Genomic DNA, 13,240 nt, shown 5'->3' with positions numbered 1-13,240 from the left:
AAAGGTTCGTCTCAGTGTACAAGAGTACAGTGCCTTTCTCATGACTGAAAGAATTAAGGTTTAATCTTGACTCATGCTCCAGTGTAATGGAGATAAATTGGTGGGATGCAGGGGTTTTTTTTCAGAAGAATGCCTGAAGTTTGCAAATCTGCCTGACCTCCTGCAGGTAATGAAGACAGCTAAGAGGAAAGCTGAGGCTCCTGATCCTCTTTTCCTCTGCTCTTTGAGCCTACAGCAAGCTGATGAGCAAAGCAGAAATGAAAATGATAAATGATCAGGTGCCGGTGCGTGGTGAGGCCTGAACTGTGAAGGAAGACCACATCAGGCTCCGTCGCCCGGAAAGGCATTTATCTTCTGCTTGCTTCTCCAGCCTGCTCTTGCTGCAGTTGAAAGCCGAAGATGATGAATATGCAGGAGGACAAACTGTCGTGCTAAACAGATTCCCGCAGCGCGTGACAGGATTCCGCCTGCGAGGAGAACAGAGGGCTGAATCAGTGGCAAGAGATAAACTTGTCAACTTTGCTGCTGATGTGCAAGAAGGTCACCTCACCCAAGGGAAGTTTAAACAAACAAGTGGTGCCCAGGGCTACAGCAAGATCAACAGTTACTCATAGACTGTTCTTCCAAAAAGAACATTGTAAAAGCAGGTTCAGCTAAGCCAGAGCCACCAGAGAGCACAAACTAAGAGTTCCCTTCAAATGTGTGAAGTCTCACAGGTTTGTGTAAGAGTCCCCATAATTGTCTTCGCCACCTCCTGCAATTAAAGGGCAGCCACCCTTCTGGTGAAAGCGCTGATGCACCAGGTGACCTCTAACCTTGACCCACAGACTGACCACATCCAGGACACCTACTTGGGAAGCTGGGTAAGAGTGAGAGCACTATGCTGTAATAATAAGTGGGAAGAGCTCCTTGGGAACCTCCTGCTCAGGAAAGCTCTGTGACTGGAAACTCACCAGCCCCCTAAGTGTGCTGCTACTCCATTGGATGAGCTGGCGTGGGCTCTCCTCCATCACATCAGCCAAAATGCAAGTCATCTGGTGTTTCTCCATACCCTGGGAAAAGATAGGGGTGTGTCTGGTGAGTCTCCTGTGGTCAACCCAGCACAGAAGTAGAGGGAGACAGGCAGTCTGGAGCAGCGTCACTGAGCAATGAGCTGTAAGGAAAGCCTACTAAGTCCTGTCAGGTAAGGCTAGGACAGTTGACATGGATGGTAAAGGGATATGAACTCACCCTGGAATTGGGAAAAAAACATTCTAACAAACTCATCAGTTAATGAAACTTTTTTTCCCTTTTTTTTTTTTTTTAAAGCACCTGGGAATGCTGAATCTCAACGTTGTGTATTTGAAAACTACATCTAAACACATCAACTTAACCATGACTGAGAATGTCCCTTGGTACAAAAACATGTCCTTGGTAGGCTGTGGGGCGTCAGAGTGACTCAGGGACCATTTGTAGGAGCTAGTTGGCATGTGCCTGCTCTGTTTTGGGAGACAAGTTGTTCCATGCAAAAGTGGTTTCTGGGCCACAAAGTGGTCACACACAATTGCCCACTTCTGTGGTAGAGGGAAGTTCTCAGAGCTCTTAGCTCACTGTGAGTACAGTGTAAGAGGCCTTCAGCATGTCAGAGAAGCAGGAGATAAAAGCTGTAAGAAGGCTCCAGACACTGTTTCCCATGTTGCACAAGAAGAGAGGAAAATAGGACCCAGATAAAACTAGGAAGCGGGACCAGAGATAAAATTGGATTTAAAGGTAGCTACTAAGGGTTTACTCTTGGAACGGAAGGATGCATCAAGCTGGGACGTGTTGGTATCTGTGCTGGCTTTAGCAGTATTCACACTTCCATTCAGGACATGGGTGGTGGAAGATGGAAGGGTATTATTATATTCACGGATGACACAAAGCTGCTCTGGACTGCAAGGTATGTTCCAAAACAGGATTAAAATTCAGATGACCTTGGTACATTGGAGAATGACTTGTGAGGAGAAAAAAAAGAAAAAAACACAACCAAAAAAAGACCCAGTGGGCTGTAATTCAGGTGGAACTCTTTTTTTTTTTTTTCCCCTTTTTAATTCTATTTGAAGCAAACGGAAACACTCACTTCATTGCAAAATGCAGAAATTTAAAGGCAGGTGCCAAGTTCAAAACAAAAGAAGGAGGTGGTTTGTCATACATAGGTATGAATATGGGTTCACTGTATGGGTAATGAAAGTGTGGAACTCTCTGACACTGGGTGTTTTAGACACAGAAAGTTTTCACAAGTTCATGGGGAAGCTAAACAAATCAGTGGCAGAAAAAAACATTAAAAGGTACAAAATGCACAGAAATCATGTCCAGCTTAGAAAGTCCCAAAGGTAGAAATTGTTATAGACTGTGAGAGTATTTGGTGGAAGCATTGCCATACGCTCACTGCATTCTTACACTCATTTGGTATTTGCAACTTTATGAAATAGGATATTGCGTTAGGTGGATGTTTGGTCTGACCCATTTGGCTGTTTTTATGTCTTAAACGCCCAACAGGCTCTTGGTCTTGGAGCAAGATCTTCAGCTTGTCAGTTAATTTAGTCCAGCTCACCTGCAGCCCACAGCACCCAGCAGGAGACACGTCCATTCATAAGCTGACAAGTTTCGAACAGGAATTTTTTTAGCAGCTGTTAACTCAAATAGTAGGAGCAGCTCAGGCAGATGATTTTAGCAATGAATGGACACAATTCAGTTCATCAGCATCTGTTTCTCCCTCTTCATCTCCAATCCAGGACATTTGACCAGGGGGTTGGATACAGCCCTTACTCGGGTGTATTAGGAACAGAGAATTGTATGTTCTTCCACATTAAGCTGTGGGGAAATAGCTCATAACCCACCCACAATGGATGTTGCCATCTTACACTTCAAGTTCTTTTCAAGAGAAGGGCAACCAAATATTGAGGAAAAACAAAACTGATAGCAGTGCTCTGAAAAATCCTCTCATCATTGTCCAACTGAGGTTTCTGGCCTTATAGAGAGAGGACAAAACACATTGGTCATAGGTCCTTTTGCTACTCTAAATCCTGCAAGTTAATGCAGTAAACCAAGAACCAGACAACAATTTCTTTCTATTGTCTCTGCTGCAAGGATGGGCAGGACTACGCAGACATCATAAACTAGCACAGGAAGATTAATGAGATGAGATAAATACAGATTGTGCCCTCTTGGGATGGAAATTATATTCTCCTTCTCCATGGCTACAGCACCCAGCAAAGAGCTCTCCTTCCCCAGATGAAGTCAAATGGCCTGCCCAAAGTCGCATGGTTGCAGCACCGAAAGTGGCACCTGGATCTCCTGGAGAGGTTGTGTTGTGTGGCTACAGATCTGTAAGTAAAAATTTTCCCTTGTCCCATTCCCTCCACTTTTCTCATGCTCTTTTTCCTCACTCTGTCCCTTCTGTCCTTTCCTTCCCTCTTCCGAAGATGAGCACCATCTCAACAGGAAGTACTTTAGGAAGTCAAAATGAAAGGTAAGCAAACTTGCTTAGACACACTTGCTCAGAAAGCAGAGGCTTCCCTGGCCTTTCAGTAAGCCTTCCACTTTCAGGATTAGCTTTGGCAGTTGCAATGTTTTTGTTCTTCATAAATCAGGCAGAGAGCTATAGGAGATGTAGGTTGGCCATGTGTCCCCAGCCATCAGCTGAACGCAGTAAGCACCACTGGGGACACAAATACTGACCTTCAGATGCCATTGATAGCTATTCAGGGAGCAAAAGAGCAAGAAAGGAGATGTAGCAGGAGAAAAAACATTTTCTTATCTCTTCTTCTGGGCTGCGTAACACTGCATGGGAGCTGAAATCAATAGCTCACCACCAGTTCACGTCAGAGGGGGATCTGACCATATCAAACACGTCTTGCCTATTATGTCTGGCCTGAGGCTCTGATGGAGACCTTGCAGTTGCTCCAGGAGAGTGGGAAAGAAACTTTGTACCCTCCTACCCTTAGAGGCAGGCTGAGTTTTTCGGTGGTGTTAATCCCAGCTGGCAATGAATCTGTCAGTAGCACATAACTTACCGGTGGTGTAAAATAGCGACAGTGTGAGCCAGGAGCGCTGAGAGGAGCTGGGTGTCAGCCCCTCTGGGTTTGCTTTTCTTTCTCCCCTTGCCTTTTAGGTCGTTGGTTCTGGGGACGATGTGTTCATGTGTCTTAGCACACTGGGACATCTTTGTAATAAGGTCTGTAATAAATAATAATGCCAGGGCAAGAGTTAGTATGTAAGGTCTTTAATAATGGGATTCCACTAAGGCCTCTGGAATGAATCAGAGATTAATTGAGCTTTCGGTATCTAAAAGACAAGCTTCCTCATGATGTGAGTTGGCCCCGATGTTCTGCATCTCCTACCTCTTTTTGTCAGGTATAACTATTAAACAGCTACCGTATTGCTCCCTGGACTTGGCTGTATTTGAAGTGGTTAAAGGGAACATTTGCATTTTCTGCTAAATATTCTGAGGATGAAAGATTATGACTAAATGCCATAATTATAAGTAATAAATATTACTTGGAATAACTGTGATACTATGCTTATTTTAAATGGGAGAAGGAGGAGAACCCCCCAAAACAGGCTTTCTGTGTCGTAGTTTGTGAGCAACCAGAAAGCAAAGCACAATCTCGAGTTTCAGAGCTGGAGGCCAGGACCCAGGCATGATGCTGTTTGCCCAGCAGAAGGAGCTCTAGACTATCAGAAGGGCATCTGCCGCTCCAACAATACTGAATGAGCTACTCCACCGGACACTGGCATTTCAGCTTTCTGCTCCCTGCCCAGAGCCGGAGCAGCTTTCAGACCCATTGGGTTGCTGTTATCAAAGAGGACATGTGTACTTGTGGAAAACATAGGTCGCTTTCTCAGGTGCTCAGGTCATCGTATTGCGTCAGATGTGAAATGAAAGAGAGAAGGTTACCTAAAAATAAAGGAGAAATAGCGGATTCAAGGCCAGGCTGGACAGGGATTTGAGCAACCTGGTCTAGTACAGGGTGTTTCTGCCCATGGCAGGGGCCTGGAACTGGATAATTTTTAAGGTCCCTTCCAACTCTAACTATTCTATGATTCCATGATTCCATGATTGAGACCAGCATCTTCTGAGGATGTGAAATGGGCTGCATCCCTGGCGAATGTCCCATATGGCGCTCTGGGGTTCACAACATAGAGTCCATAGGGTGGCCTATAGACCTTCAAGTCCAATTGTTGATGCCTGTTCCACCAGAGCCTGACGAACATCTCACACATTTTCCCATATGCTAAATGCAAGGAGTGCTGCCAACATCCAGGGACTGCAGGAGCTAAAATCCAGTGTGATGTGTCCAGAGAAGAGATCAGAAGAGACTGGACACATTGCCTATGTCTGAAGGTCTTCCTATGAGCAGCAGTTTCTAAGCTAGAAGGTCCAAGATAAACTCAAGACATTCCTACCAGGGAGAACCACTGCTAAAGGTGACTGAGGACTTGCAAAAGTCAGGGGAAACCTGATGTGAAATAGGAGATGTTACACAGTTTCTGCAAGTGTGAGAAAAATGAAGTGAGAGAAACCATAAGAAAAACCACAGGTTCTGAATTTCCGCCCGTAATCAACATTGTACAAAAATCCCATTCCCTTTGCAGTGAATTTTACATGCTCAGGTGCTGGGTAGCATATTTGTTATTCCATAGTCACCATGAAGTTCACTTAGACTGAAAGAACAGGCTTATTGTTTTCTGTTAAATGAAATGATTTAAGCAATCATACTTGCTGCTGGAGACTATTGAATGGCTTAGGAACATATAATGGGCTTTAGACAACTTTCTCTGTTCTTAGACATTCTTTTTTAAACAGCTTAAACACGAAGAATTACCTGAGTGGATAAAAAAAAAAAAAAAAGACTGTTTTCCTCTCTCTTACAAATTAAATAAAATCTTAGAAATATATGTCCCATTTATTTAATTGGAAAAATTGTTATTACAATTTTCAGCTTAATCTTAGGACATATTATTAGAGTGAAATCCTGGGGTTCTTTTTGTAAAAATAATAATGACATAGAAAATTCACAAAATATGATAACAAAGGTAATACATGAAAAATGTAATCATGAAAAATGAAGAATTTTGAGCTTTCTTTTTTCAATTCCCTCTTAAAGCACTATTTCTGCTATGTGACGAGCTGTAGTTATTTCTATTCATACAGTCATAGAGTTTCTGAGCATCCTGCCAGTCTAGAACGCTAGTGCTCTAGAGGATCTGTTAGCATCGCTGAAAAACCTGTTTGTTTCCCCAAATACCATTTCATCTGTTCAAAGCGACATAGACTTTTTTTTGTATTGTTTCAGGTATGCAGGCTGTGTATAGAGGAGGGCTCCGTTTCTCTAAAACGATAAGAGAAACAGATCTTAAAATAATAAAATCACTAAAAATAAAAATGTTCCCCATCTCCCTAGTTCTCTACAGGCATGAATTTCCTACTCTGCTTCCTATCACACAGTAGAAAGCCACTTGCATAAAAGGAGCAAAAGACCCAGAATTTGTTCTTGCTAAGATCCTATTCTAGCATCCTTTAAACAAATATTTTGACTTGGTGTAGGGGTGTTTGCAAATCTGCCTTTACAAGGGCTCAGTTGCTCCAGCTTTAGTTTTATGATGCTGAAGCAGAAGCTGAAGGTATAACATGGCCAAAACATGTTCCTCTAGATTAGTCATTACAATGCTGTAAGAATTAAAATCCCCCAAGGACCACATACTTCACCTGTGATGTATGCCAGAGAGAAATTTCAGGAGCCCACTGTGACTTGAACTTGAGTAAATTAAATTCATTGGGTACCTTTGCCCTCAGGAGACAGCAAGCTGCTTTTTTAAGCTTAGTGTGGTAGTACAGAGAGGGGATCATTTCATCTCTCCCTGAAATGAAGCCACATCTGCAGTAGAAGTTATCATATCTGCTACCAGTGTTCTAAGACCTCTTAGCTATGAATGAAAGCTATGCCCATGCCTGCTGGCTAAACGTTCATTTGAAAAGTTTGCACAGTCTGACTTTGCCAAAATTTGATGGAAAGAATGGTGAAATTAGAAAAAACGGAGCAAACGGTCTGACGAAATTCTGCCCAAAGCAGATCATGTCTGCCCTTCAGTTCCCAAAGGAGCTAAACCCAACCCAATCAGAAGGCCAGGACTGAAACTCCCCAATCCCAACTGTTAATTTAGAAAACTCCAGAAAGGGACAGTCAACAAACTGTAATAATTAGTAAACTGGTATAGAAGATTTTGAATTTTAACTTTGTAGGAGCTATTATACTCATTTTGGAAACTGGGATGCTGTATAATGTTGCCTTAAAGGAAGTTCTGGACCTCAGCTGTGGACTTTGAGCCTTTTTTGGACGCTTTTTTTGCCGTTCCAAAATGGCAAAGAGTTGTTACGAGCTGAAAGGGAAAGCGGGAATCTCCAAAGGAGCCTGCGGACCCCGCTGACTTTCTGCGTCTACGTAAGTCAGGGAATTGAGTGATAAAACAAACATCCCGAGTTATGGGGGTGTCAAGTTTGCTTAATGGAACAGACGTGGTAGCGCCCCCGGGTGAGGGGGGAAACGCCTGTGAGTCGCTTTCCAAGCAGGGGAATACTCAGGAGATACGGGAGCTGGCAGGCGACTGGCTGATATTTGTGGGCTGCCCTCTGATTTCCCTTTCTCCTGGGCCAACTCTTTCCTGGCTGACTGCAGGATGTCTCGCCACAATCACTTTTTTTGTCTGGCCTAAGCTAAGCAAAGTCAATCTGAAAGAGGAGTTTCACTGGAGACCTCCAAGGAACACCTATCTGCCGGAGAAAACTGTTCTGGTGATGCAAGAAATGGCAAATTTCCCTCTGAGTCAGAGCTGGATTGGTCCAGCTGGCTGGGAGGAGGGAGGCTGGAGCTACAGAGAAGATAGCAACAGAGACACTAGAGCATTTCCTATCCAACCAGGTTTCAGATTCAAGAAGGGGTGCCAATGCCTTGTCCAACCCACATCCCAAAATGTGCATCTGATGTCAGTGTAACCCGACTATCGCCATGCGAGTCTCCTGCTGTGTCATCTCAGCAGGGTGGTGTGTATAAAACCCTGAGTAATTTCACCCAGAGCAACTGCTAGGACTGAATATTTAAGGTCAGATTCTTCTCACCTAACTTCAGACTCTTAATTAAGGCAGTTAATTGCTCTCTCCCTAGAAACAGGAAAAAGAAGGAGAAAAAGAACTTCAGATTGCAATACCAGTCTGAAATCTTCATTGATTGTAGGAGCCTGTGTAGTACTGTTTGATAACCTCATTTTCTCCATTCCAAATCTAAGATTAGGAGACGTGAGTTATGACACTTAAATCCATATATAATTTCAGTTCTGTGGCTGATTGTCCCTATTGATTCAGAGAAAGCTCTTGTTTTTAACTTAAGTCATATTACCTTCTTCACTATTTTCTGGGAAAACACACTTTGACTGTACATCTTTTGTCCTAAGTCATATGTTTTTGGGAGGATGCAAGAAACTGTAGTGTTGGGGGCTATCAACACTGGATAACCTGCATATCCTGGATTAAACTGTTCCACTGTTACGTGTGATTGCAGGGGACCAGAGCAGAAAAGCCACTGGAGTCACATATAGGGTACAAAAACCTCCCAGATGTGAATCTCATGTAAGAAAATATTTAACTGTTTTGCAGAATTGTGGCCTCGGAGTGCTGGATTTTATCATTCAAAAGGGATATATTTCAGTAGCAAATAAAATTAACCTGACCTGGGATGCTGCATCAGCAGAAACATGGACCAATGCCAGCCAGCAACGAACTTCAGGGTTTGGAGCAGCATCTCTCTAGCCTTCATCGATTTACTGAGTATTGTGGATTTTGCTAAGAGGCCTGGGGGTGTAGGAATAAAAAGAAATCGCAGGGGGTCAGATATGTGGTGGAAAGCCAAATTTAGGATGCCTTTTGCTGATCTAGACCGAGAATCACTGGCTGGACTGCAACCAGATTTACACTTAAGGTCCAATTCAGTTTGCCAGACTTTGTGGACTCAAACTGAAGGATGTGCCACTAAACCAAATAAGAAGCAGCACCACCACAAGTACAACCAAGACAGCTTCACAGTTATTCATGAAGCTGCACCCATCGATCCCCCTGAAGCGTAGCTCCAGAGGACTGAGAACCTGAGACACCACTCATTTCTACTATCTGTCCTCATCGGGGGTGTACAGCAAGAATTCCACTAGGCACTGTACATAGTAGCTTAAAATAGGTCACATTTGAGGCTGTTCTGTTGAGCTGAAGTCCAACCTGTGAATCCACAAGCAAGGTCCAGCTCAGTGGCAGTTTCCTGCATGTCTCTGGCACCACTCTTGAACTTTTGCTGGTGATTTCTGTTTCCAGATTGCATGAAGAAGGCTGGGTTAAAAGAACCAGGTTCCTCCTGTTGTTACGTAGATGCATCCACCTTTCTGGATTCCTACTAGGGCTGTTGATGGAGGGTTTTTTGGAATTACACAAGGATCTTACATCAGCAGATCTCTCTGTCTTGCAACCTGTTCTACACAACACGTCTCAAGGATGTAGATTATGTCCAGAATATAAAACACAGGATATATTTTCCTTTCTTTTTTTTTTTTTCTTTCTGCTTTCTGATGAAAATGTACTGTTAAATAGATTCCTATAATAATTGCCTGTATAATAATGTAGAAAATGAGGTGCCAGCCTTTCAGCCTCTTCTTTCAGGTTCCTATAGACTTTGACAAAATGATTCACTTCACATGGTTATAAAATTTAATGTTCATGGAATAGTGCTCAGCTGGGGGGGGGGCAGTAGTTTTTTCATAATACATTGAGAACACTTTTTTTTAAGTTGGGCGTAACCAAGGCCTGATGGACAGAGCAGAGCAGTGGGAGTTCTCTCATTAGACATGTGGATGCAGAGGGATTTTCAAAGTTCACTAACTCTGAAAGAAGTGGAAGGAAACCTGGCCTTCAACCCTTGAGGGGGGTTAACTTGGAAGACCTGATGGGGAAGAGTTTGTGCCCAAAAGAGTGAAGAAGGCTTATAAAGTGTTATTGTAGTGGAGTCTAGAAGTAGAAATAGTATCTAGTCCAAGCTTAAGGGTATTTCAGCTTCTTTGTCAGTTCTACCAAGGCTCCTAAAGTTGGCAGGGAGGAGAAAGATGGGGAGGAATCAACACACATAATCCATGGTAAATTCCCAACCTACTACAAAGATCATACAATTTCCACCACGTGAGAAGAAATACCCACTCATCTTCCCACATGCAACCTTACTCTTCTGTTTGTCCTGAGCTCTCACAACCTTAATCTGTTCCTATTCCAGTAGCAAGCCAAGTGCCTTGTTACATGAGAACAGCAAGAAGGTTGCCTAGATGATGTTGAGAAGCATCAATTTCTCAGGCAAGCTCAGCTGCACAGTAATGTTATTCTCCAACTCTAATGGGGACTGGGCACCCGGCTCCCATGGAAGTGTGTTAGATAGTTCTGGGGAGCAATGGTCTGTGTCCCCTGAGGACACCACATTAATCAGGGGTCTCTCTAGGGCCACAAAGATGATCCAAGGGCTGGAGCATCTCTCCTATGAGGACAGGCTGAGAGGGTTGGGGGGGTTCAGCCTGGAGAAGAGAAGGCTCTGGGGAGACCTTATAGATGCCTTCCAGTCCCTAAAGGGGGCTACAGGAAAACTGAGGAGGGACTTTTTACAAGGGCATGTAGTGATAGGATGAGGGGGAATGGCTTCAAACTGGAAGAGGGGAGATTTAGAATAGATATCAGGAAGAAATTTTTCGCTCTGAGGGTGGTGAGCCCCCGGCGCAGGTTGCCCAGAGAAGCTGTGGCTGCCCCATCCCTGGAGGCGTTCAAGGCCAGGTTGGAAGGGGCTTGGAGCAGCCAGGGCTGGTGGGAGGTGTCCCTGCCCATGGCAGGGGGGTTGGATCTCGATGATCTTTAAAGTCCGTTCCAACCTAAACCATTCTATGATTCTATGATTCTTCTTCACTGTTGGGACCCAGTGTCTGACAGAGAAAAAAAAAAAAAAAAGATTGTTTTGACAACAGGGCATGGTTTTCTCAGTATTGTGGTCCAAAGGACAGCAAGTCTGGGAGATCGTTCCTTTAGACAGCATGGTACACCACTTGGTCTCCAAACCTCTTGCTGTCCAAAAGTTTCCATGCTACAGAGTGAGGATGGATTCCTGGAAGGCAGGACCAATAAAACCTCTGCCATTCCCCAGTTTTCCTATGTGTAACAGAGACCCTACAGGGTCAAGTGTCCAGGGAACATGAACTCAGAATCTGAAACCTACCCAGGATACAGGTACGCAGTGCAACTAACTACATCTCCTGTTCTCATCGCTTTTGTTTAGCCCTGTTATTGCATCCCAGAATGAGATGTGTGGGACGATCATTGCAAAGGGAGAGCTCAGTTGGGCATCCATTTCCTTGGGGAACTCTTAATTTGTCAAGTTAGGGGGTAAATAACTGGTCTAAAACACAAGGGATGCTCAGACTGGAGAAAGGGAAAGAAAAACATCAGAACATGGGCAAGGCATATTATTTCAAAAAAAAGCATTCCCAAGACAGTTCCCAATTTACTTTAAATTCCAATTAAAATTGGAGAAGGGGGAGAGGGAAGGGAAGAAAGGTTAAAAAAAAAAAAAAGAGGAATGTTGTTGACGTCTGTTTTCTAGTTTGGTACTGACCAGGGGAAAAAAAAAAGCCACCACCCAGACCCTTTTTCTGATTAATAGAAATCTGATGGAAATTTCATATGTTGTCTCGGCTCCTAAACACTTTTCAGCCACATCTGGCACCGCAAGCTCCTTCCAGCCTGTTTATGTTCACAATGAGAACATTTTTTCCAGCCCTGTCAACAATTATTGTTTCCCCTATGGGGAGGTCAGAGGTTGTCCCTCACTTCGGTCATTAAAAAAACCTTGGCTTTGAAGTGCCTCCCTGGTCATCATTTGTTGGTGCGTGTCTGAGCTGCAGAACAGAATGAGGACAAACACGGAGGAGACCTGGACCTTGATTGTTTCTCCCGTCTTGCAGCACATGAGAAGAGGTGGTGTATGGAAAAAGGGTGCTGCTGTGACGGGGTGAAACCGAAGGTTCCCTGAGGGTGAGCGTGAGGGTGGATGCACATCTCATCTTGGGGGTCCACGGTGGCTTGTGGCCCTCCTGGCAATGCAGAGGGTGCAGCAGAAATGAGCCAGTGCCTTTGATTCTGAGATTTTGGCTCCCCTTCATGCCTCCCTTTGATGTCAGGGTTTGTTTGCCGAGAGGAGGCGTTTTTATGGGCTCTCTTCAAACTTGTACGACTTCCCATTGGAGGCCAGGGGATGAGGAACCGGGGGAGGGGAGAACAAAACCCAACCAAGCCCCTGAGGCCTGAGGCCCAAACCGCAGGAGCCGCAGGTGAGCCAGATAGCGTGTTCTCAGAAACCGAAGGGAAATCAGCCACATTCTTTCTTTATGCAATAAAAGGCAGTTTCAGCGGCACAGCCAGCCCCTGTCCAAGCTCCCTCCAGCTCTGTGGGGGGCAGGCAGCAGTCTCAGGAACTGGTCGTTCCTCTGATTTGACATACCATTGCTGGTGATGTCCTGCAGCCCTGAGCAAGGTGGGGTTTTGGGTGCGTGAGCAACCCTTTTGGTTCAGCGTCTCTTCCCCTATCACAAAGTTAGTCTTGAGCTCCCACCCCGGACTGGTAAGGGAAATTAGTCCTGGCTCAGTCATTACCCCTGCTTTAGAGAGGAACACAGAAAAGTGAAGTGACACATCCCAGGCTGCAATGAAAATCAGTATCAAAGCTAACAATCAGCACCAAAGTCACCCGATTCCCTAGGATTTCAGAGTGAGCACTGTCTGGTCCTAATCCATTCACAGTACGGCTGTTCCTAAGGACAAAAGGTGCCCTTTTTCAGGTCTTCAGCTCTACCCAGCTATTTCTCATTTTTATGTCTCATTTTAATTGTCCCTGTCTAGGGCAGGGGGGTTGGAACTCGATGGTCTTCAAGGTCCTTTCCAACATAAACCATTCTATGATTCTATGATTCTATGGCTTATCCAGAGGCATTTCCCTGGATATGGCCCCCTGGATATTTCCCTGGCCCCATTCCTGGAGGTGTTTAAGGCCAGGCAGGATGTGGCCTTGGGCAACCTGGTCTAGTGTGAGGTGTCCCTGTCCATGGCAGGGGGGTTGGAACTGGATGATCTTCAAGGTCCCTTCCAACCTAAACCATT

This window comes from Charadrius vociferus, unplaced genomic scaffold (genome assembly GCF_000708025.1).
Source record: "Charadrius vociferus isolate BGI_N301 unplaced genomic scaffold, ASM70802v2 scaffold12, whole genome shotgun sequence".
In the NCBI taxonomy this organism is placed as follows: domain Eukaryota; kingdom Metazoa; phylum Chordata; class Aves; order Charadriiformes; family Charadriidae; genus Charadrius; species Charadrius vociferus.
This window is presented reverse-complemented; position numbering follows the sequence as displayed.